This window comes from Rhodnius prolixus, unplaced genomic scaffold, assembly GCF_049639745.1.
Source record: "Rhodnius prolixus isolate KJV_2025 unplaced genomic scaffold, Rpr scaffold_10, whole genome shotgun sequence".
NCBI classification, from domain to species: Eukaryota; Metazoa; Arthropoda; class Insecta; order Hemiptera; family Reduviidae; genus Rhodnius; species Rhodnius prolixus.
The window spans coordinates 7,490,326-7,513,663 of NW_027411615.1; the positions used below are offsets into that span (position 1 = coordinate 7,490,326).

The 23,338-nt window shown below is 32.2% G+C and overlaps 1 protein-coding gene across 42 annotated transcripts in view; it reads right to left on the minus strand.

Moving 5' to 3' along the window:
- LOC141457320 (cytochrome P450 307a1-like) overlaps nt 1–23,338 on the minus strand; it is a 58,400-nt gene that overhangs the window by 28,154 nt on the left and 6,908 nt on the right. For 12 of the 42 annotated variants that reach the window (XM_074134098.1, XM_074134097.1, XM_074134100.1 and 9 more), the window contains 2 exons: nt 22,200–22,401; nt 5,984–6,089 (listed from right to left, as the gene is read on the minus strand). The gene's annotated coding sequence lies outside the window, so the exon portion shown is untranslated. The other 30 variants (XM_074134104.1, XM_074134146.1, XM_074134140.1 and 27 more) reach the window with 15 other exon arrangements.

Genomic DNA, 23,338 nt, shown 5'->3' on the forward strand with positions numbered 1-23,338 from the left:
TCTTTATTCTGATACAAATTAATCAAATAACTAAAAACCAAATAACTAGTATGAAATGATTAGAATTCCGTCCTGGTCATTATCTATGCAAAACCTGATAAATTTCAAGGTGAACAAATTTTCCACGTTACATTTAATTAGCTTAACAAAATCATATTGGTATATAGGAAAGTAATAAGATTATTTAAACCTATCTTTGAGGCAATCGCGTAGACTTCATTTTGGATAATTGTAAAGGATTTCCTTAAATTTGGTGTTAGTTTCAACATGTTGAGATTCTTCTAAATATAAACACGGCCACCCACACACATGTAGTAAGGGGGAAAAGAGAGAAAACGTAAACATCTGCTTCTCTAATTCAGGGGACCACAACAAAAAATGTAGTTCACTTGCACTAAAACCTTCCAAAAAAGTTTAAACTCACTTAAAATCATAAGTATGATTATTTAGAGGAAGTTGAAGAGTTTGGACAGACTTTCCTTTTACATAAGTGTAGTTCTAAATAAAGGTGAGCCCACGAATTTTCATATGTAATGTCATTTGCAAAGGGTGTCAGATGCAAGCCAACACCCAAGTGTCCAAGTGCTTCAAAGAACAGTGCCCTTAAGGGTTATCCCAGCTCACCCTGAATGGGCACAGAACAGTACACGTTTCTTCTATAACGAAGAATTAAGCAGAATTAGACCGTTTCCTAACCTATTTAATGTCCCAGTTTCAGAACATTATAACAACTCAAGATTATTTATCAAGTTTAGAATCGATAGTGAATTTCTACTTCTTCCATTTAGACTTTTTACAAGAACTCGATGAAGTACTGTTGCTAAGCTAAAGAACTAAGAACGCTATTTCATTATCTCCTTTAGTAAGTGCATTATCTCTCCTTGGGGAACTTCACCGAATGTGGAATTAGTGAATGGTCCTCTTTTGCACAATGTATGCCAAAGAAATCTGGAGTTACTTTCTCGGCTGTTTAAATTTCGGCCAGTACCTGAGGTTTGGACTGAAACTGTATTTTGTCTCCATCTATAACAATACTGGGTTGAAAACCACAGAGATTACTTTGGTCTAAGTTAAACAATTCTATGAGTACACTCGGCCAATAGAACTAAGTAGAATTAAGTTAACAAAAATAGAAATATTGATTGTATCAATCAAGCAAAGTATAAGAACTGTACTGAAACATTCTTTTAATCCTAAACCTAATTTAATGGATGGAATGTCAATTATTTAAACAATTCTCTAATTCTATAATAGTATTTGTAATAAGTAGTTGGCCCGTCATTTAATTAGAGCTTCTTAAGACCCAATGGACAATCTATGTACGATTAACTAGTTGTCACCTACCTGAACTGAAACCCTAAGAGAAACAATGTTCTATATTTATGAATCTATTGGTTTGGTATTTTATCCTCACGTAAATTTGTTGGATACCTTTTTTTTAATAGAACTTCCTAGAATCAGAAAAAAAGAGAATTTAAAAAAATTATTTTTTGAAAACTTAAGAACGAAAAAACCATCGAAAATTCAAAAGGCTATTCAATATAAGTGTTACCACCAGGTTATCCTTCGATCAAAAAAGCGATTTTTATTCCTTCACTTTTTCGCGGTTTTCATGAAATCTACTCCAGAACATACACTGTTCATACATTTAAATCTGAAATATATTTTAGAGAAAGTTTAGTTTGGTGAAGCTATAGCAGCTGTTGTATGGTTCATCAGGTTTAGCTCTGATTTTTTCAAACTGATCAGAGTCATTTTTATGAGCCGGCTAGGTCCAGTTGATAATGAGAAGGCGTATTCATGGCTTGGTAAACCCCTCTTCTGCAGCTTGCCTAAGGCTGTCATAATCAGTCTTACAGTATACGAATTTGAGAAATGGTGACACCAAATTAACCTGAGCCAAACACAAGTGTAAGATTTCATTCTGAGACCCTCACAAAGCAGTTAACGTCAAAGTTATTTAACCAAAACTACTGTTGCACTAAGTCTGCTAACTTCTAAAAAAGTTGAAAAAAAAAAAAAACGAATAGTACTGCTGAATCTGGTAAGTTGTATCATTTTAGGTTTGACCCCGGAAGAAATCTTCTACCATTGCACGTGGGTGAAGCAAGACAAGGTTGTCCACCAACTGGGTGTTGAAATGCCAACGGTGATAAGCTAGTCAGAGGCAGCTTTAGGGCTTGCGTATGTTAATGGACACTGGTAAACCAGGGATTATAGAGAGAATACTTATGGATCCGTCGCTTGGCCACTTTGCACCACTCCATCTTTCCTAAATTCTATACTAAAGATATGAACTGAATCAAAGATTAAAAAAAATAATAACGTGCCTCAATTTCAGTCCAAAATTCAAGATCAAATCAGAATCAATTCAAGATTTGTTAGAACGAAGATTGCAAAATAAAGTGTGTATACTACTACTCTAAAAGGTCGATTTGAATGTGTTCTCTAACCTCAACGCTACCAACTTTCTGATATTGAAAAATAAAAACGGAAAATTCTTTCACCTGACCACCAGGATCTCGCACTACCATTGGTCCACCCTAAAGCCTCTATTATGTATTTGGGGCATATCTAAAATATAATCGTTTAATACAAAATTAATATAACTGTGGATATTGCTCAGGGTGGTGTAAGTATTGCAGGAGTGGATAAGACCCTGCAATGAATTTTAAAACTAGTTATATACGTAGGAGATTCATCACCAGAACTACTGTTGTTGGAACTATAATGTGAAAGTTTCACAGTAACTATATATGATGATGAAAAGTATACATTAGCCCTACTAAAAGCTAATGTACTACTATTTCCTGTAAAGGAGAAGAAGTTATTTTGTGATGTGGCCAAATCTACTAAAATATTACCTACCGATATTTATACAGGAGACATACTTCTCAACATACATCAAACAGTGGCGCATAGCAACAAACCTTCTCTTACCCCTCCTCTCCAGCATCAAAACTGGCCTTCCTATCATCTTATCTAGATAATCCTCTCTTTCATACATTATCTTACATAACCTTAATTTATACTATTTCAACATTCAAATTTATTGCCACTATTTTTGGTTTTTATATACTTTCCTTCACAATTTTTTCTCATATTTTGTTAAAGAAATTTTATTGTTAAAGATCCAATGTTATTTCAAAAGTTGTATTATATTTTAATGTGAGGTAATCTACTAAACAGTACGCATTTAAGCAGCTCTACTTTCTGAGAGGTAGGATAAATGAATCTGAAATATATTTTCGCGAGCTCTTTCATATGATAAATAATTATTATTAAGTTTCTCGAACTTTATGGAGAAGATCCATCATGGAGATACGCATAGAAACATACTTTTAGAAAAAGTAATGTTGTGGATTTTACAATAAAAACTGATTGCCCCCAAAAAATATTAAAATCGGTCAGCCCTGAACCGAAAAGGGGAAAGAAACCTAAAAAAAACAATTATTCTCGGATTAAAGCACTACTTTTAATAAAAGTTGTTGTTCCATGCAGGTCCTACTCAAAGAAGACAGAGTGTTTTACACAGAATCATTCTTATACTGAACATAATGAAGCTTTATTATACGCCATTAATTGCTCCATTTATAGGATAGAAGTTTCTTCCCCGGGAATACTAAATCGTATCCTGTACCTATACTGCCAATGTAAGTGTTTAAAATTGGCAATAGTTACGATTTCATTTAGTAGCATAGTTATGGCATTGATGAAGTCAATAATATCAAATGATCTGATTGACCTTGTAGGGTTCGCTTACCCCAAACATACAGGAATGTAGTACAGTCTCGATCCCAAAACGGACTTTCTCAATTTGCCACTACATCCTCAGCAACAGGATAAAGGGGTAAATAATAATATTAGTTCCTCACAAAAGAGAGAGAGATCAAACCTGCGAAGTAACAATAAATTAGAATTCTATTACTAAATTTGGTTTGTATTGTTTTTTTATTACATAAGAAAGAAAAAAAAAAAACTTCCTACAACAGCTACTAAAGAAAGTGAAACCGTAAATTTATGATGAAATGTGTACAAGTTACGCAGGGGGTGTTTGACTAAGCAATAATAGTTACGTCGAAAAAGTGAGCACATAACGGAACCGTTATTGTCAGTATACTCGTAGTATGTGGTCTGCCATAAATCTTTCCACCTTTTCGTTATGTTTTGCTTTTATTTAAATACAGAAGCAGAACAGTTATTGTGTCAACGCTTACAGTAACTGTATTAACATAGAGCCACTTATGTAATTTACTAACTGTTTCAAGACAAAAATTTCCTTGTTAAGAGTTACAGTTTTGGAAATAATAATAGTAAAACAATAATTATCTTCAATTATATATTCTTGATTGAAAAAAAGTGTTTTTATCAACTGATCTATCTAATCTGTGTGAAATTAAAAAGACGCAATAAGTCCTGAAGGTCAAAATTACGGTGTCCAACTTGATCAGTGTGCCTATTTAGCCGGAACTAGTTTTAGTTAAACTTAAAGAAAATGAGCAGGCTCGAAAGATGAAATTATTGTGAATGAACAAAAACAAATTAATATTGTTGTAAACAGTCTTTTCATATTAACAAAAATTTGTGTAATCGATTTGGGCGTGCAGTTATTATTGACTGCTCAATACAATTTTAAGCCACTCAATGAAATTGAGCAACCCAATTTTAAGCAATTGTAAATAAAGTGTTTCTTAATAAATAAATAAAAAGTCTAAAATATCAGTAAAATAATAAATTAAACCGTATTTAGAACAATTATCTATTTGCTGTAAAACATGCAGTATACTTTAATAGAAGCGTGTCTGTTTTATGTAACGTTATATCTGTGGAAGTGCAGAGTATGCAGGCTGTGTGATATGTCTATTGTGTGATGCAGATAACAGTGTAACAGGCTCGTAGAATTACACCTTGTTCCTTTCACTAGAACACATGTCATTTTTATATGATAAGCCGAATTAGATATAGTTTAACACTAAAACTATTTCCCCTTACTAGTTACTCATCTGACAATCACAAATGTTCTTATAATGAGGAATAGTTGAAGGCTTTTAAATTATGTATTATAAAAATAATCTTTAAGAAGCGGTATGTGATGCCCAATGACTCTGAAAATCTCCGGATTGCTAGCGAAAGAACTTTCCTAAAAACACCACTTAATATATTAGCTTTCAGAATTAATTGTCTCGCAGTGTTCAAGAGAACCTAGACTAGTAAATATAGTCAGAACCGATTTAAGGCCAAGCTTCCCAGATACTCCTAAACCCATTTCGCCTTTGATAAATTCTGTTAGCATATTTTGCTCAGTTCGCCAAGCGAAATTTTCCAAACATATTTAGTTAGCCTTAGACAGAAAGAGGTCGGCTTATCAGCACAATGCATTATGGTTTTTTGTTTATTCAGTTTTTATATGATCTTAGAAACAAGGAAAAGCGCTCCATAAAAGAGTTAAGTCATATAAAAGAAGTAGCTCCATCTTTGATATTCTGGCGACCATACATCTGTTAAGTCACTTATATCTTGCCAATAAAATATCAATTGAGTTTATTAAATGTGTCTAATCAAACCATAAATGAACGAGCATTTTGCTACGAAGATACCAGTAGAAAGTATCAACGGCTCCCATTCTTATCCTCGACCTTAGTCCTTCACTATTAATTCCTCGGAAGGTTTCCAAAAATTGTTACGAAGTTTATAAATAGCGGATTATGTAGACTTCTAGCCTTAGGTTGTAGAACACTGGAGGAAAAATGATAAGACGAACAGTAAATGTTATGTTTTTTGCAAATTTGACTCGTTTAGTAGAAACTATATTTTAAAACATTTCTGTAAGTGAGGTTTGATCATGATCACTAGCAGCTAGTCACAAGAGTTACGAAAATTTGGACAAAAATTTTGAAAACTTTGGACTAGAGTCACTCTTTGCCAGTTCAGTGATTATCTTTAGCGATTAACTATACAATAGTATGAAGATTTTTAAAATTACCTTAATACTGCTCGTTGGTGTGCCCGGTACCACACTGAAGTGCTACTTTAGAGGGAATCTCCACCTGGTCGCACCGATTCTCTCCAAAACTCCAAAAATTTAGTTCCTGGAAAAATATTTCAATTGAAAAGATAGTCAAATATTAGTGAACATTTAGAGATAAACATTTTTGAAACAATCGCAGCAGATTCTTAAAGATAATACCGAAAAATAAAGTAAATATCTGGCTTGTACATCAACATGACTTTCTATTACCGCAGTTTCCACAATAAAACTTTCCTGAGATTTAGATTTTTTAAATAAAAGATACTTGGCTTTATTTTATTCATATTCACTATTACGATCTATTCAGTTTACTATTAGTCCATGTTCTCTTCAAACAAAGTGATGGTATAACGTATTGTCCAGTTCAAATAAAACCATTTAGTATAATTTAGATTCTCTATAAAAAATAATATTGAAAAAAGGTGTTAGAGTGGTACTTACGATTAATTTCACCTACTCAAAATTTCGCAAAATATTTGATAATTAAAAACATTTATGCAGGAGTTAGAACAATATAATAAACTTTACAGAAAATCATAATGGCACCACAATCAAAGAACCCCCAGAATAAAAAAAAGTGAATGCCTAGAATATTTTTGGTTTCCACTTCATGCAAAAAGCTGAAAAATATGTTCGTCAGTGAAGTGGCACTTTTAGGGAAACCGATTTTCTTCAAATTTGGTATTACAATTCCATATTGATTTCTTATTAACATTATAAAGATGAAAAGACTGTGATTTCATTTAATGTACCTTATAGCACTTCAGATAAAAAAACCTGCCTCAGCTCTCTCACAAAAGTACCTTTCAATAAACTTTTTTGAGAAATGTTGATACATTTATTTGATAATAATACTTATAGATCTGTAAGTTTGTAAAAAGTACCAATACTGCTGATTTTGAAGAAAATAGAGGGCCATTTTTGAGCAAAAACAAAACTATAGTAGATAGTAAAGAACCACCTCCGTTAATTTGTCGAAAACATTATTAATCAGGTGAACCTTATTGTATGGGAGCAAACAACAAAAATTGCAAATGTTGACTGCCTGCCTGTAAACAAACACTAACAGATATCCATTCGTAAAAAGCACTTGTTACAATTCAGGGAATCTTAAAAGTATTTTTTCTGAGAAAACTAGATTTAAAAAATTTTACACTACATCAAAAAACAAATCGTGCAAGAGAAAGTTAAAATAAAAAGTTCATATAGAGAACTTGTTAGGTTCATTCTATGTGAGATTTGCCACAATTTTAAGAACCTCCCAGGCCAGGTTAACGATATGAGATCCATCTAGCGAGAAGAATTATGTAAACAGCAGTCATCAGAAAAAAAAGGCGATTAAACTAGTAACACATATCCAACTTTGGGTATCGTATTACAGATATTCATCTAAATAATAATGTAAAGCGATAATAAATAATAATGCTAATACATCAATATTTTGTATTAAATACTCAATAATTTTCTTTGAAATTATTTTTCCCCAAATATGAGTATTCTTTTTTCTTTTTTTTAAAATACCATTGCGCAACTAAAAATAATATTAAATAGTGAATAGACAATAAATGGTAATTTGTGTTTATGAAGCACTAGTTCATCAATTCAATTATAATTAATATTTCTCAGGGCAAAGCTCCTTTTGTTAAAGTGTCTAATTAACATTCAAATGTAAATAAAAACTGAAGTATTTGTAAGGACGCTTTTTAATAAACCTTTTTAAATTCTTTTTGGTTGTCTCCCTGATTGCCAGTGTTTTAGATGCAAAAACGGATATTATTAAAATTTTTATTCTCCTTTGTGGCGCGCCAATATCTTAAGTCACTAGCGCCTGAAGCTTTTACCATTACATCCGGTCTCTGGACCATTCTCTGTCGTTACAGACAACTCTGTTCATCACCAAACTATTAGCTGTAACAATTCCAAGAGAGAGAATATATAATCTAGAGGGCCTGATTCGAACCCGGGGTTTCCGTGCGGGAATCCAATACGCTAACTAATTAGCTAATCCCTCCCACAAATAGGATATATTAACGGTTTTGATTTAAAAAAAGAAGTTATTTCTGGTTGATTGTTTTAATTAAGGTGCGTAAATATCTCAGGTCATAGGCGCAAAGCAAAAGGCCTTGACAATTACCAACCTGTGGTACATTTTATTGAAATTATGTTTAGGCAGGCTCTACGTCCAACCATCATCGTTAAAGCATTGTGGAAGATGCGGAAGGCCAACATATAATACTGGCGTAGTAATTTCTCATAAAATAATATAATGCTAAAAAGCCGTTCTGTTCTTATAAGTCTTCAGGGGTCTTTGTATTTTTCTTGCTATCCCAGTCTAACAAAATAACCCAATACTTATCTAAAATCTCAGCAAATAAGAAATTGTTCTAGTGATACAATAGTGAGATGAATTTAACAATTATTTATAACGGGAGAAAAAAGTTAATTATCAACATACATTAAAAGATGATTCGATAAAATTCAATTCTCATCAACTCAGTTAAGAAGTTCTGTGACAGTTACGAGTATGTCTATCTAAGAGTTATTTGATAACGTGGTAATTTTAATGCGAAGTAAGATGACGTCTCGCGAAGTTTAGCTATCTGTAAACATTGTTTATACTTTATTAACTAAGTTCACTGTCATTACTGTCAGTTGCAGAATAGTAATTCTTTAAATAAAAAATATCTTTTAATCAGAAAAGGAACTGAACAAAAATAAGACCAATTAGACAAAGAAGTTCACCACCAACAAACTCAAGTTAATTTTTCATCCTGAATTTTTAATTTGAAAACAAAAATCTTGACAGTGAGTGAATAACTTTTTTGGATTTAATTTACTGTGATTATTCTTTTCATACATAAATGAAATAAATTCTTTGTAAATCTCAGACGATTTAAAGCTTTCTCAACAGTTTAAATTATTTATTTATTAAATGATACAGACACATTTAACATAACCTTCAAGTGAAACTATAAGTTTAAAAAATTAAAACATTCTTAAAATCCATCTTTATATATATATATTTTTTTTTTGTCAATAATGTGATGTTTGTTAAGTAATTGGCCCGTTAGTTGTTTACTGGTTTAGTAAACTGTTAATAGTGTAAAACAATAAAAACATTACATAACTGAGTAGTAAACAAATACATATATACATTGGAACCGTTATAGTATTCAGCACGCCAGCAGTTAACTTTCACTGTTTAAAATTGTTTAATTTTAATGCTAGCCATATCAACATATAAATATTTGAAAAAAATTTATTGCCATCCCACTTCATATGCATACTTTTAGTATATTGTATCCAAATAGTGTACTTTAATGCAGAAATAAAGCTGTAGGACTATACTAAATCGACATTAAGTAGAGAGTGAAAGTGAGCAATTAGTTCACAATGTGTGAAGAAGAAACTGAAAGTATTTCAATCGATAGAATAGGATTGATAATTAGTTGTGATAGATTCAATTTTCAAAATTGAAAAAGAATAAGTCTTCACATATCAAACAGTATTCAAGCGTGTGGAGTAAATAAGCTTGGTTTTAGAATCCGTTGTAATTGTTAGAATTGTTAAACAGCACTAAACCATTGGTTTTTTTTAATCGGCTTATTAAAAACGAGCAACATAATATGAGATAAATAAACATAATTGGAATGTTAAAATATAGACGAGTTGGAGGTTTTAAATCGACCCACAACCACTGCGACCCATAAAGACCTGTTGTAACAACCTTTATCATCCAGCGTTATTCTTGGCTAAGTGCAAAATGCTTACTAGGAAGCCAGAGAGTCGCCTGAGAGGCGCATCCGCAGACACAATACAATTGGGGAACAACACGCTTGTCACATTCGCACGTGGAGCAGTGACACTCTCTCTTAGTCAAGCAAAATCTGCAATGACCTCCATCGACCAGATCATGTGACTTCCTGGCAGGTGGTCGGCTAACAGCTCACCATAATAACTTCTAGAACCATGAACCATTCGGCCCTGTTCAAGCAATCTGTCGATAAGAAATATTACAATCGAAGCTCAGTGGTTTCAATGGATATGCTTTGACTTTTAGAAAAGATAACTTTAAAAAATGATACATCTGTGATTACACTTATTTTCACTTTTTCATTTTTTTTTCTTTTAGAATGATCCACTGCTTCCTGCAAGTGAAAAAGCTGTTTTTCTTTTATTTTTTTAACAGTACTAGTTACCTTAATATTAGCTGTATTATTTAGCTCATTTTCCAGAAAAATTTGCGTTAGAAGGTGTTAGTATGTCTCCGTAATGCCAACGTTTAGTAGAAAATTGCTAAATCTATAGAAGAATTCTGTTATTTAAGAAATACGCGATCCAATAAGAGAAAGTCAGTTATGTTTCCCACCAAAAATTATTCTTTTATTGAAAAGTTAAATACGTCGTTGTAAATACATGAAAATGTTCAGAAATATTATCCCAATTATACTAATTTGGGAAGGATAATACATCTCAATTGGTCATTCACTTACCTGGATATTAGGCGTCAGAGAGACCTACTTATTTTAGCTATTCTGTGAATGGGAAGAACTCCAAGGGAGTTGCCTATTTGCCCAGGACTAAAGACCACCTTTAACGAGCAATAACAATGTAATTTTCCATATAACTTTTACTTAAGTAGGTTTAACACCAGCTTAGTAAGAAGATTATGGTATATTGCGGTGGTAATCTGAAAGCAAAAGGATACAACTAGCTAGAAGTACATGGTTTTCCCCAGACACTCATTTAAGTTCCAGTTTTGGAAATCTCGACAATTTTTATTGTTTACCAACAATTACAACCATCATACCACAATAATAAGGTACTACTGAAATATGATGGAAGTATTTATTCTTTCCATACCTTGTTGGAACCAAAAATGGACGGTGAATAATAGTTTAGAAAAGAATTAATGTCAAAGTAGCTTGCATTCGGCATAACATACCTTGCAACTATTCTTAGCAAAAAAATAGTCAAGATGAAGTGTTGAAAAATGCGACGAGACCCGACAAAGAGTTTAGCTAAACAAATACCACAACCGATAGTTCCAATATTCTGAGAGAATATAAGGTGTTTTTAGAAGTATTTTTATCTCTTTTCTTTTTATTATCTAATCTCGACAATGGCTCCAAAACTGATTTTTACCAACACTGATTATTGTTAATGTAAAAATAGAAACCAACAAAAAAGAAGCCTCTTACAACTTGCAGTGGAGGGAGGCAGTGGTGCAATGAAAAAGGCTCCGTCGCCAAAGCCGGCTCTGAATCATATTCAATCTGAATCATAGACAGGGTGGAAGATACGAGAGGAAATATGGAATATCCTCTGAAGTACCATTTCAGTACTTTGTCGGATTTCAAGAAGTAAACTCTAAGAAATAATAGATGAGTGAATTCTTACATAAGAATATCACCTCCTAATTCTATCTATAAAAGTTAGAAATGTGTTGGACAAAACCAAAATGGAAGACACATGACGATTTGAGAAAAGAAAAAGAAAAGTGTTACATAAGAAAGAGCCTGATGACATTACAGATTTATCTTCAACAATGTCAAGGTTACAGGTAATATTATACATGTAATTTTAAATACACACTTTTATATAGTAACCAATAGCTAAAGCGCTCTTTGTTCCCAATACCTAACATTCGATTTAAATATAATTGTAGTTAAAATATTATAAATAAATTTAAACGTAATAAATGTAATGTTATTTTTAAAGTAATAATAACACCTTTGGATTTTTCTTCTTAAAAGTCACTAACATGATTATCTGTAACTAAGGACTACTGCCCAGAAGTCGGCAGTGCACGGGCATCAATGATCTCAGATGTTAACGCCTATTAAATTTAAAAAAATTATCTCGTCACTGCAATTTAAGTGACATAGAGTAATTAAATTCTCGTCAACGTAAAAGACAAATTTTGTTCAAATAACCATAAGCAAATAAAAACTCTGTATAGTAAAGGATGTGACCGATGTTCGATAGCAATGGTCCAAATGAAGTGAAGGAAACGAAGTTTGTACTTATGAATTACATGACAAACAAAAGAGTGGGCAGTTTTTTTGTCAGCCCCAAGAGTTAACGAACTGATTCTGGGAAATCAGTGAAACACACAGTGGCTATTTGCTTCCAGATTAGAAGTCAAGTGAGAGACATAAAAGGTTTGTATGGATATCCATCTACTTCACCTGAAAATTAATTCAATTATCTGGCAGTATGTTGAAAATAAATGTATACAACTAGGTAAAGTAATCGCCTACTTTTTCAGACGAGTCTTAACGTCCAACTATCGATTTAGTAAAAATGAACTATATGCATCTAAGGAGCAAAGACACACCAACCTATGAAGTTAACACCCACATTGTAAAACAAATTACAAATGTTAGTAAGTGTAAAACGGAAGATGATGTAGTCTCAAGGTCAAAAGCGTTGACATTAAAAACAAATAAACTAATTTATTCCTGAAATTGGCCATAGTCTTACTTAATATGTTAGCTAAACAACTCAAATTAATTTCCTTACAAATTGTATGATTTTTATGTTGTTTTAAAAATAAATATATTTCACAATTTATTTTGATTTCTAGTCATAATGCAAAAACGCCAAATCAAACATAAACAACATTAACATAATTTCACAATAACTTATGATGAAAGCCAGCAATTATTCATCATGATATACAATATTCAAGATACAGAATTTCAATGCGATCCTTGAGCTTGTTTTATGGGGCTGAGATCTTTAAAATCAGATCCAAATGAAGGCAGATACAAGATCAAAATCAAGAGCAGGATTCTTAATGTATGCGAAAATTGAATTGAGCGAAAAATTGAATAACTTTATTCTTTTAATTTTAATTCTTTTTTTTTCTGGATTGAATTGTCTGGATTGAGCAATTGTTGTAAAGCGAAAATACTCTCCTTAAAGCTTTGGTGGATCCCTTGGCTACTTCCCCCACATTATCCTACCAGCAGCTTAATTATCTCTACAGGCAAATTGTATTTTATAAAAGTTGCGCTTCCTTAATAGTAATAACTAATAACAAACATAATTCTGCCAGCCATTTGCATTTATTAACTTAAAAAAGGTTCCGAAATCATTATTTAGACTAGTGCTGCACGAGAAACGAGACAAATCTCGGTCTCGGTACCGAGACCGAGACCGAGACGAGACTTGAGCAACCGAGACCGAGACCGAGATCGAGACATGATATATATCTCGTCGAGAAATCTCGGTCTCGTCTCGGTTTTTCAAATATTAATTTTTAGCTACAAAATTATAAAATTGTGTTCTTTATTAATAAATAATTATTACGGGTATTGAATTAATTATTAAAAGATACGATTTTATTATATATGTTCAATATTACTACATCTATTTGACTTCGAATTACATAAGTAAAATAAGTAAAGTAAAGTAATCGCCTATTTTTTCAGGCGGGGCTTTACGTCCAACTACCAATTAGGTGTCGCGGACGGAGGCGACTAGCAAACATATTTTACTATAAATTTCTCGTATTAAACATTAAATAAAATCCAAGGCCTAAGACCGGGAATCGAACCCAGTACCATAATACACATTAGCTTCGCAGGTCTCGCACCGCTCGGCTGCCACGGCCCCCTTCGAATTACATAATTTTTACATAAATTCACTAAATTTCACTATTCATATCATTCATTCATTCAATTTCATAAATTTCACTATTAATAATCTAATACTTTGAACTTAGATATTATTTGAATTATATTTTAGAATTTTGGAATTAGTGAATTTGAAAAAAAAGACTATCAATGCACCTAAAAAAAAATTGCCACAAATTTTCGTTTTTAAGATACACTTTGCCCAAGCATTGATACATAAAAGAGCTTTTACTGAGTCAGAAGTTAGAGAAGATCTTCTATTGGTCATTATCATCGCAGCTTGCGAAAATAATCTTTCCGATGGCACTGAAGTTGCACAGATACTAAAAATATCTTTCGCCATTCTAGACAAATTTTTGAAGGAATTCTCAAGTGTTTTCCACCATTTTAAAATGTCAACGTCTACTGGTGCTTGGTCTAATTTGGTGTAATTAATTATTTCTGTCTTCCATGCTTCGGTGATATTTGCTGATTTTTGAGCAAATGGTGCAAAAATATTGATGCAGTCGTCGTCGTCGTCAAAAGGTGAATCATCAGATTCTTTATCTTCACCAACAGCCATAACTAATGGAGCGGGAAGTTTGTTGGGAGGTGTATTTTTTATTTCACGAATCGACTTGTTATAGGAGGCAGATATGTTATTTGGGTCTTTCATTTGGCGCGTTTTTAACATTTTTTTGAAATTATATAAAGATATATAACAGTAATAGTAATATATGATGCATTGAAGTGTAAGTAGTTGTCTTCTTTTACACACATTTTCATTACCAACATATAAATTAAAATAATTATTAGAAAATAATAACATTTTTTGAAAAGATTATTAATAGCAAACCGCTTTTAATACTTAAACAAAAATTCAAAAAACCGAGACCGTGACCGAGATATCTCGACGAGACCGAGACCGAGACTTGAGCGACCGAGACCGAGATCGAGATTGCATAAAGTCTCGCCTCGTCTCGGTCTCGTGCAGCACTAATTTAGACACTGTTTGCCACCTTTCATCAGCTGTCTCATATAACAGTATAAATAGTTTTCTACTTTAAAAGTTAATTGAAAATAACAGGACTGTTGAAATATTTGTCCCCTGTCTGCTTAGAAATAATCTGGTTGCCACAAAAAGAAGAAGTATGGTTTTTAAGTATGCATAATCCAAATTCCCAAAGGGTGTTGGTAGAAATATTTCTACCACCTAAATCCTAGGAAAAGAAGAAATAATGTGACAACAAATGTATCCCCTTTCAAGGCTTAAATAGTGGGTATTTATTTCATCATGAGGATAGTTTTGAAAAAAGAATAAATTGCTTTCAGTGGCTAGAAAGGCTTTCCAGATAAAAAAAAAATTCTTTAGGTACTTATTAGGTTTACAAATTAGTATATTTGAAAAGTTAGTAAACATTAAAAGCTTGAGGATAGTTTAGTGTAAGTCTCACTTAGTAAACTTGCCAAAAAAAAAATACAGATTGGGTGGTCACAACAGTGGGTAACTTCATATCCATCACAAAGTAAAGAGCTCATCCAAAACTTCTGCTATTTCCCTAAATGTCTATATACACTTTATACGGTATTTTTCAGTCTCTCCACAAATACCAAAAACATGACTTCTGCAATATAAAGACCAAGATGAGCGAATTGAGAGTATTAAGACAGCTAATATATTTATTTATTTATATTCTGAATAATATAGAATCGTAGGATAAAAATACCGTGAGCTACCAAGATAGGTTAGAGATATGTGCTTGCTAGATTCTTGATATAATTTCTACCCTTAACACACAAAATCTGGGCGAATACAATGCATGACTATCTTTAAGTTTTAATTTACAAAAATTTTCTGCATAATTCGTATTTCTCAGCGAAGTAAGATACCTCATTAAAGTTAACTTTCATGGTGAGAATTTCAAATAAAAGTAATAGGTACTTATCTGAGTATAGATTATAAGAGTACTAAAATATTGTCCAAGCATAAACCATGATCAAATTCAAGTAGATATCTTCGAACTTATGACTTTAGCAACATATTCAACTCTAGAAGAACGGTTGAGTGTCATTTGCCTATTTCACAAACTTTGAAATCATTGGTTTACCTACAAACAGAAAAAAAACCACAATCTTTTACATAATTGAAACATTTATCAGACCTTTTATAAATATTAGTGCACTGCCCTCTCCCAGACAGTTTTTTCACAGGTATTACTGTTTATCCTGGTACTGAGTTCTGAGCTGCAAGAGACTCCTTTAGGAAGTATTAGATACTACAAGAGTTGGCTGAAGTGCCTACGCCATCGCAACCCAAAGAGTTATTGTCTCCAGAGAAATCTAAGGACAGACATCTGGATGCAAATCCGAGATCTCTACAAGAGAATTAAGTGCTCTACTCTCCAATCACTGACCTAATATCTTCGTTTGATAAGATTTATATTTTTATACATCAGAAATAGAAAAAAATATAAAAGAATGACCAAGATCTATTAAAGTAGGGAATTAGCTCAATGCTTATGGAGACCGCAGTTCAAATCCAGTTTTCTGTCAGAATTTCTCTGGTGCCAGGGTCGCGGTGGCTTAAGCTTTTTTGCTAATACTTTTAGAGTCTGAACTAGACTTCTCTTCCCAGTAGCCTCTTACAGCTCACTTCTGTCCTCTAGAGACGAGTGGTGCACTAAAAAAAAATTGTAGATTTAAGGATGGAAATTATATCAAGAATCTGGCAACCACAAATCCCTATCCTATCTTGTTAGCTCAAGGTATTTTTATCCTACGATTCTACGTAATTATTCAGAATATAAATAAATACATTAGTAGTTTTGATACTCTCAATTCGCTCATCAAAGGTCTTTTTATTTCTAAAGTTATGTTTCTGTTACCTGTGGTCAGGCTTACAAATATCGTATAAGGTGTATTTAGACATTTAGGCAAATGGCAGATGTTTTCAATTATTAAAGTTTGAGACAAATAATGGAACTTTTAAAAATAATGTTAAAATCAAAGTGATCAATAAAAGAGTAATAAATAATAGCGAGAATACTGAAAAAGAAGTACTAAGCCGACTTAGTACTGAAAATACATCTACTATTGAATCACTATTCGGTGAAATAGCAAATAACTTTTGCCGCTAACTGTAATAAAATATATCATTTACTGGACTAGTAAATTAAAACTGCAACCTCTTCTAAAGATTTTTTTTTTATTTTTAAGTACAGGCGGAAAACCCATATTCATACAGTATATAATGTTTCATTATGTTTATACCCTTTTATGTTTATGTATTCAAGAAAATTTAAAAAAATTATGAAAAGTTTTAGAAACAAGTGAATTTTAATGACAATTCCCTTCCTAAAAGTCAGATAAGCCTGTTGGACTCAACTTATGTGGATATAATTGTAAATAAAGCTTTTGTACTTGAGGTTAAATTAAGGGGCCAAAATCTTATCATACAATTAATTTTAATTAATTAATTCTTTAAACAATCTAAAAGGATGTTTTATAAATGTCAACAACAACCAATAATTTTTGTTTTTATTATTGATTTAATGCAGTCAGGCAGGTCAGAGACGTATTTAATGTGTTATCCTTGTTTATGGTGGTGTTTACCAGAAGATATTCAACGTGTACTCTACGGCTGTTACATTTAGTACACACAATACATATTAGTATAACAAAGGAGAACGCCTATCACCATACATAAATATATTGCTTGCTTCCATTTGAAATTTAATTTTGAAGCCGTAATGCCGCGGCAGACACACTGGTTACTTTCTGACATTATGATTGATTCAAGACTAGATAGTTTCATACGTCAAAGGGCTTAAAGTTAATAGAGTAATGCCGAATAACTTACTGAATTCTGTAGTTTACAATTAAAAATAACCAATCGTGTAAAATAGAATCATATGACTATTTCTAATTCAATATTTTTCAGATTTTCTTAAAACTCAGAATGTTTACAACATATTCAATTCGCACTAACAATATTTGGCTGGCAAAACTGTAGAATTCTAAATGTGTCCGAAAAAAGAAGCACACATACCTCCCCCCCCCCAGAAACCTTTATGAAAAAAACATAAGAACTGGGGAGTTTTATAGTTCAACTCGATTATTTGTTAAGAAAATGGTGGAAAACAAACAAAAATAGCTTCTCCGACAAAAGTGTCTTCGATGCAATTTTCTTAAGAAACTGTAGTCAACCATTTTAAACAAGAGGGGAAAAATCGGATCTTTACCTCCTCTCTCGGGCAATTGCTCCTAGGAGCCGGCCAACATAGAGTCAGTCTGAGCACGGTTATCCTTAATCTTACCTCTCTAACTTGCTGAGAGATGGGCTAAAGTGTCATCTTCGTAACATCTGGAGAAGATGTTTGGGGTAGGGAGGCAAGCAAAGAAGCTAAATGGCGCTACGGAGCTAAAATTACTAGGAACGCTGCTACCCTCTATTCTTTTCAGAAAATTCTATATTCTAATCGAAGGCGTCGTGTGATCCGTGAACAAGGTTTAATTATATCGAAAACGAAGTACCGGGCGCATCCTCAAAGCTGCAGGATTGTATATCATTTCTCCAGAAAACTTTGCAAATGTTGGACAATGAGCAGCATCTCTCCCCACCCCATTACGGGAAGTGAGTGCTATGGCTTAGGAGTCTGCAGGCTCCTCTTTCTAACACTAGAGAGCTAGTGTTAGGGCGAAATATATCCTCTCTGAGGATAGCGTTTGGCACTTTGGAGTGGCAAAACTAATTTGTCGGCTTTCCGATCCCTCAAATATTCTTAGAGATCCTAGCGGTTCCCCTCTATTCCTATAACTTCCCTAGAGAAACCACTCTTGAATCTTATAATATTTGGGAATCGTTGAGGGTGTTTTGTGGGTAGAGTGTGCTCCTCGCTTCCTGGAAAGTTCGTAAGATGAAGCAACTGGATTTCTTGACTCAAAGAGCAACTAAAGAAGCTCGGTAATATGATGGCAAATTCTGCTGAGATGCCTATATTCTAGAAAGATTTAGACACCTTGAAATTTACCTGGTGCTGAAAAAAGATTTACTCATTCAAATTCTAGAATTCCTAAAGATTCTTTGGACTGGAGTGCACTGAGAAGGCTCAAGACACTAAAGATATCAGATGTGCCTTAGATTGCAACATGAAATGGAAAAGCGACCACATAAAATCCCGAGTATTGTCTATAATCTCGTTCACTCTCTCTGCACTTGTTCCCTATTACAAAAACAAGGTACTAACTAACTTGTCCATTTTGTAAGTTATGTTTTCTTGTACCACAGACACAAACACAATATTAGAGTATTCAATAATATTTAAAATACTGAAGAATATTGTTGGTGAGAAGTGTAAACAAAAACAAAGAAATCAATTCGCAGGGAGCAAACTCAACGTCACAAGGCCTTAGCGACACACTTTGCTAATCATCGCGTTTCGGTGTCCTTTTCTTAATTCCTAGCCACGTGTCCAGCATCACGTGAAGTGATTATGAAATAGTTCACAGCGAGTGGATAAGAGCAAAGACAAATGTAAAAGTGTGCCGAGACCCTTTATGTATTCGTCCCTGGCTTGTACCAAGGCCACATTGAGCTGTTTCACCGTTCTTAATGCGATCAGCTCCGCGTGACTACCTACTGACCCTGATATCAAACTTTCTGGAATCAAACAGAAAATAGAAATTATAAATACAAATTAAAATTTAAAAAAAAAAATCAGTTTTTCAATATTTTTTCAAAAAGATGACACACTCTCTTTCTCTTTCACTTCCTCACAATATACGTTACAACTTTAAGCAGTAAAAGTTTCTAAGAAGAGAAAGTCTAAAGAAGACATACTTTGAATTCGAAGCCGACCTCTGGTATGCCCGCCTAGCACGTTACTTCTGAGTCAATGGAGTCAATTTAAACCGTTTAGTTTTTTAAAGATTTTTTTTTTTCCAAAATAATACTGATGTGAGATAAGCAATACTGTCTAAATCACTTTAATTTGTGTGATTCTTGTAAAAGTCAGTCTCTTCGCAAGCCCTGAAGAAAAGAATGTCCCTGAAGAACGCTGAACTGCGAGCTAACCGCTAAGTGGAGGAAGTAATTTAACAGAAACGCTCTACTCGACAACTCAGAGTCATGCTCCAACCTGGTAATGCCCGCCACTGTGATGCACAAATTCATAAATTAGCTATTCAGAATATTCAAGGAAGATCCCAGTCTATTACTCAGATGTCAACCCGTCTGACTAAAGAGTTCTCGCTCTCGGTCTAATGAACTCCTCGTCGTAGCCTTCCGCCAAGAGAATGGCATAAAAAAAATATATATTTTTTATCTTTCGCCCATGAAATTGAATTTACTTATCGCTGACTAACGCTTCTTTGGGTGGGTGGATTTATTGACTGCGAATAACAAAACATTTGATTATATTAACTCGCGTCTTAACTTAGTACAGGATGGTCTTTTTAGCTTAATAAAGAACTTGAAATGATGTACTATAAATGAACAAATCGCACCCTGAATAATGAGTTAACATTTTAGGCATTTTTATTTTGTTTGCGTTTTGACAACTTATTAAAAGTAGAGATTGATGAAAAGAATTAAGATGAATAGCAAAGTTATTAATGAAAGGATTGGACTTAATTTTGTTAATCAGTGGTAATGGTTGTAATGTTTGGTGAATATTTTCACTATTACATGCTTAAATTCAAAACCATATTAATTCATTCCCCGTCAATTTTGTTTTTAATAACCTCAATGAAACGGCAGCCTTCGATTTGTTTAAAAACTCAAATAAATAACTATAACTCCAGAACACACGTGAAATATGAAGAAAATTCATGCACCTAACAGAATCGAGGGAAACAACAAGTTACTTAACTTTACCTAATAAAAGAAAGGTAAGGTAGTTTTTAATTCATCAAAATGTAATCCTTAAATATCTTATTTTGCCCAGCTGGGGGTATAGGAACGATCCCTTCCTAGGTCCACCCTGTTGTATACACTAATAACAAACAATATTATCAAAATTATTGTAACAAAACCTACTAGACAGTATTTATCAAACGTTCATTAAATCTTCAATTTTCAGATAAGAAATAACCTCATAAATACGTCCGGCTTCTCTTTAATATTGTAAAAATACCACAGGATTATAACAATAATAACCGTGTAGGTCTCCGTTTTTGTCCAACAGACAAGCCGCTATCATGGTAGATGAGTCTCCTAAACAAGTATTTCGGATCCGCCCTGCAAAATTACTAGATAAACGAAATAAAAGCAGGCCAGGAAATCTCAAGATTTATAAATTTTGACTGTTACCTCCATTTCTTTTACGGAATTATACTAAATAAATTGAGAGAAAAAAAACAAGGTAGACATACAAATCATAATAAATCATTGGCTAAATAACCTCAGTAGTGTATAATGTTCTTAATTTAATACACGTACTTATTATAATTGTATATAAATGTATATAATATATATGTTTAAACAGAATAAAATATTTATAACATTCTGTAATAAGTTTGAATTGTTTAATGATATAGTTCTATTAAGCTGAAAATAAAAATAGAACACACCACATTACTCAATATTTTAAATTTTGCTCCACTTTTTATTCAATATTTTAAATTTTGTTCCACTTTATTTTAGAGTTTCAAAATGAAGGAGTTAAAGTTTCTATATAATATCAATTATGAGTAGGATGGAAAATTTTTCTAAATTTAGTAAATAAATCTAAGAATTTCAGTTAACAATCCGCCTCATGCATTCCATTTATTAGTGTTAGAGGTTTTTTTTAAAAAAAATATCCTGAGGTCTATGGTATTGATGCAACTAGTCTTGTTGTCTCTCTTTTTAGTAATAAAAAAATGTACACAATTCACAAAATCATAGATGTTAAGAAAATGTTTAAAAATCATTTTCAATCCTATAAGCAATGCTACCAAGCTACGTAACATGATTTAATTAAAAACGATCTCTAACTTTAAAAAGACGGTCAGGTAAAACAAGTAAGAAATGGTTCTAAGTTCAGTTCTGCAATATATGTACATCGTAATTAATTTATTTTCAAGTTCAATAATTTTAATAATTCAGTATTGCTAGACATAATTTTTACTTTATCTAGTTGGTTTTATTTTGATTTACGTAATCTGCAATTTCTTTTTGTACACAAATCACTTGTTTTCCCAAATGTCTTAAGTTTGTTTATCATTAATTGCGCAGTGGGTAAATTTTTATTAGCATTGAGTTTAGTTTTCAAAATTGATTTATTATCTAGCTTCCGAAGAAGTCATATTACTCTGAGTTTTAAAAATCATTCTTTGCAACTAATTAATCTTTAGTTTTTGTTTCTGGTTTTTATTTTTACATTATTCAACTTCTGTCAACAGACGATGTACTCAGTAACTGATATCGATTAAACTTTACACTTTTTTCGTGAACCACTGACTGGTAAATGTTTGGATACACGTGAATAAGTGAATATAAATAAAAAACATTTAAGATATTTAGATATTTATATCAAAACTATAAATTTATGAATTAGAAAAATACATACCTTAATTATTTGATTTTTGTTGATTTTATTAGTGTTTAGCATAAAGTATATGAGTTTTAAGCTCCTTATACTAATTTAATTGTAAATACACCAAAATTTCACAAGTTATTTGTAATGCTTTCCCACTTTCAATTGACACTTCTTCCGTAAACTAATGATCATTGAAAGAATCCCGTTATTTTTTGTGAATTTAAATCAACAACTGTGAACACATACATAACTCGTAGAAATTTTTCATTTCAAGATATTACCAAAATATTGTCTGTATAAACAACAATAAGAATTCATAAAAGTAAAACTTCACCTAGAAACTATTTAAAAATAAAGTAGAAGTAAACAAACATTTTTTAATAATACAAGGCAAATTAAAAAAAAAACAGAACAACTAAAATTTATTGAAAAATAATTATTATCGTCAATAAATTAGTCACATATGCAGTATTTTTAAAATCACTAACACAACTGGACACGAAATAATTATTTATTATTTTCTACGTGTAATTTTGGCAGTATTCAACTATTGATAGTTTTATAAATGACCTCTAAATTAATTTGAAGATGTTTTTATTATTGTAGTTTTGTTTTGTTTATTCCTACTTGAAAAAAATCAGCTAATTCAAAGTTCTATATGAGATATTTTGTGTCTCTTCTGTTTTCTAAAAGTAACTAAATATTTGTTATGCCGTATAAAACATTGTTTTCACTACCAAATGCCATTACCGAACTATTATGAAAACCAATGTTGCTGTTAACAAGAAGCCTTATGATTTTAGAACATTTCCGGAATTGAAAGTTGGGTATTTAAATAATTTGAAGGTTTTGTGAATGCCTATGGTAATATCTGATTCGCAACACAAATTTCTCTTACTGCAATTAATATACAAATGCAATTTCAATGGACCAGTTAGTTTGGTGATAGGTTTTTTTATATGGGCTAGGTCATATTCAGGGCTGTGGAACATATTTTACAGTAGAGTTATAATGTACATTAATTTGTATAAAATTAATTTTATTCACCTTATTTAATTACCTTTCCATTGTTTTCTTGGTAATAAATCCACTTCAGTGAAAATCGTTTGTCTTTCCTCTTACAAGTATTGTTCATTGTTTTTGGTGATTAATTCATTAATAAGATCAGT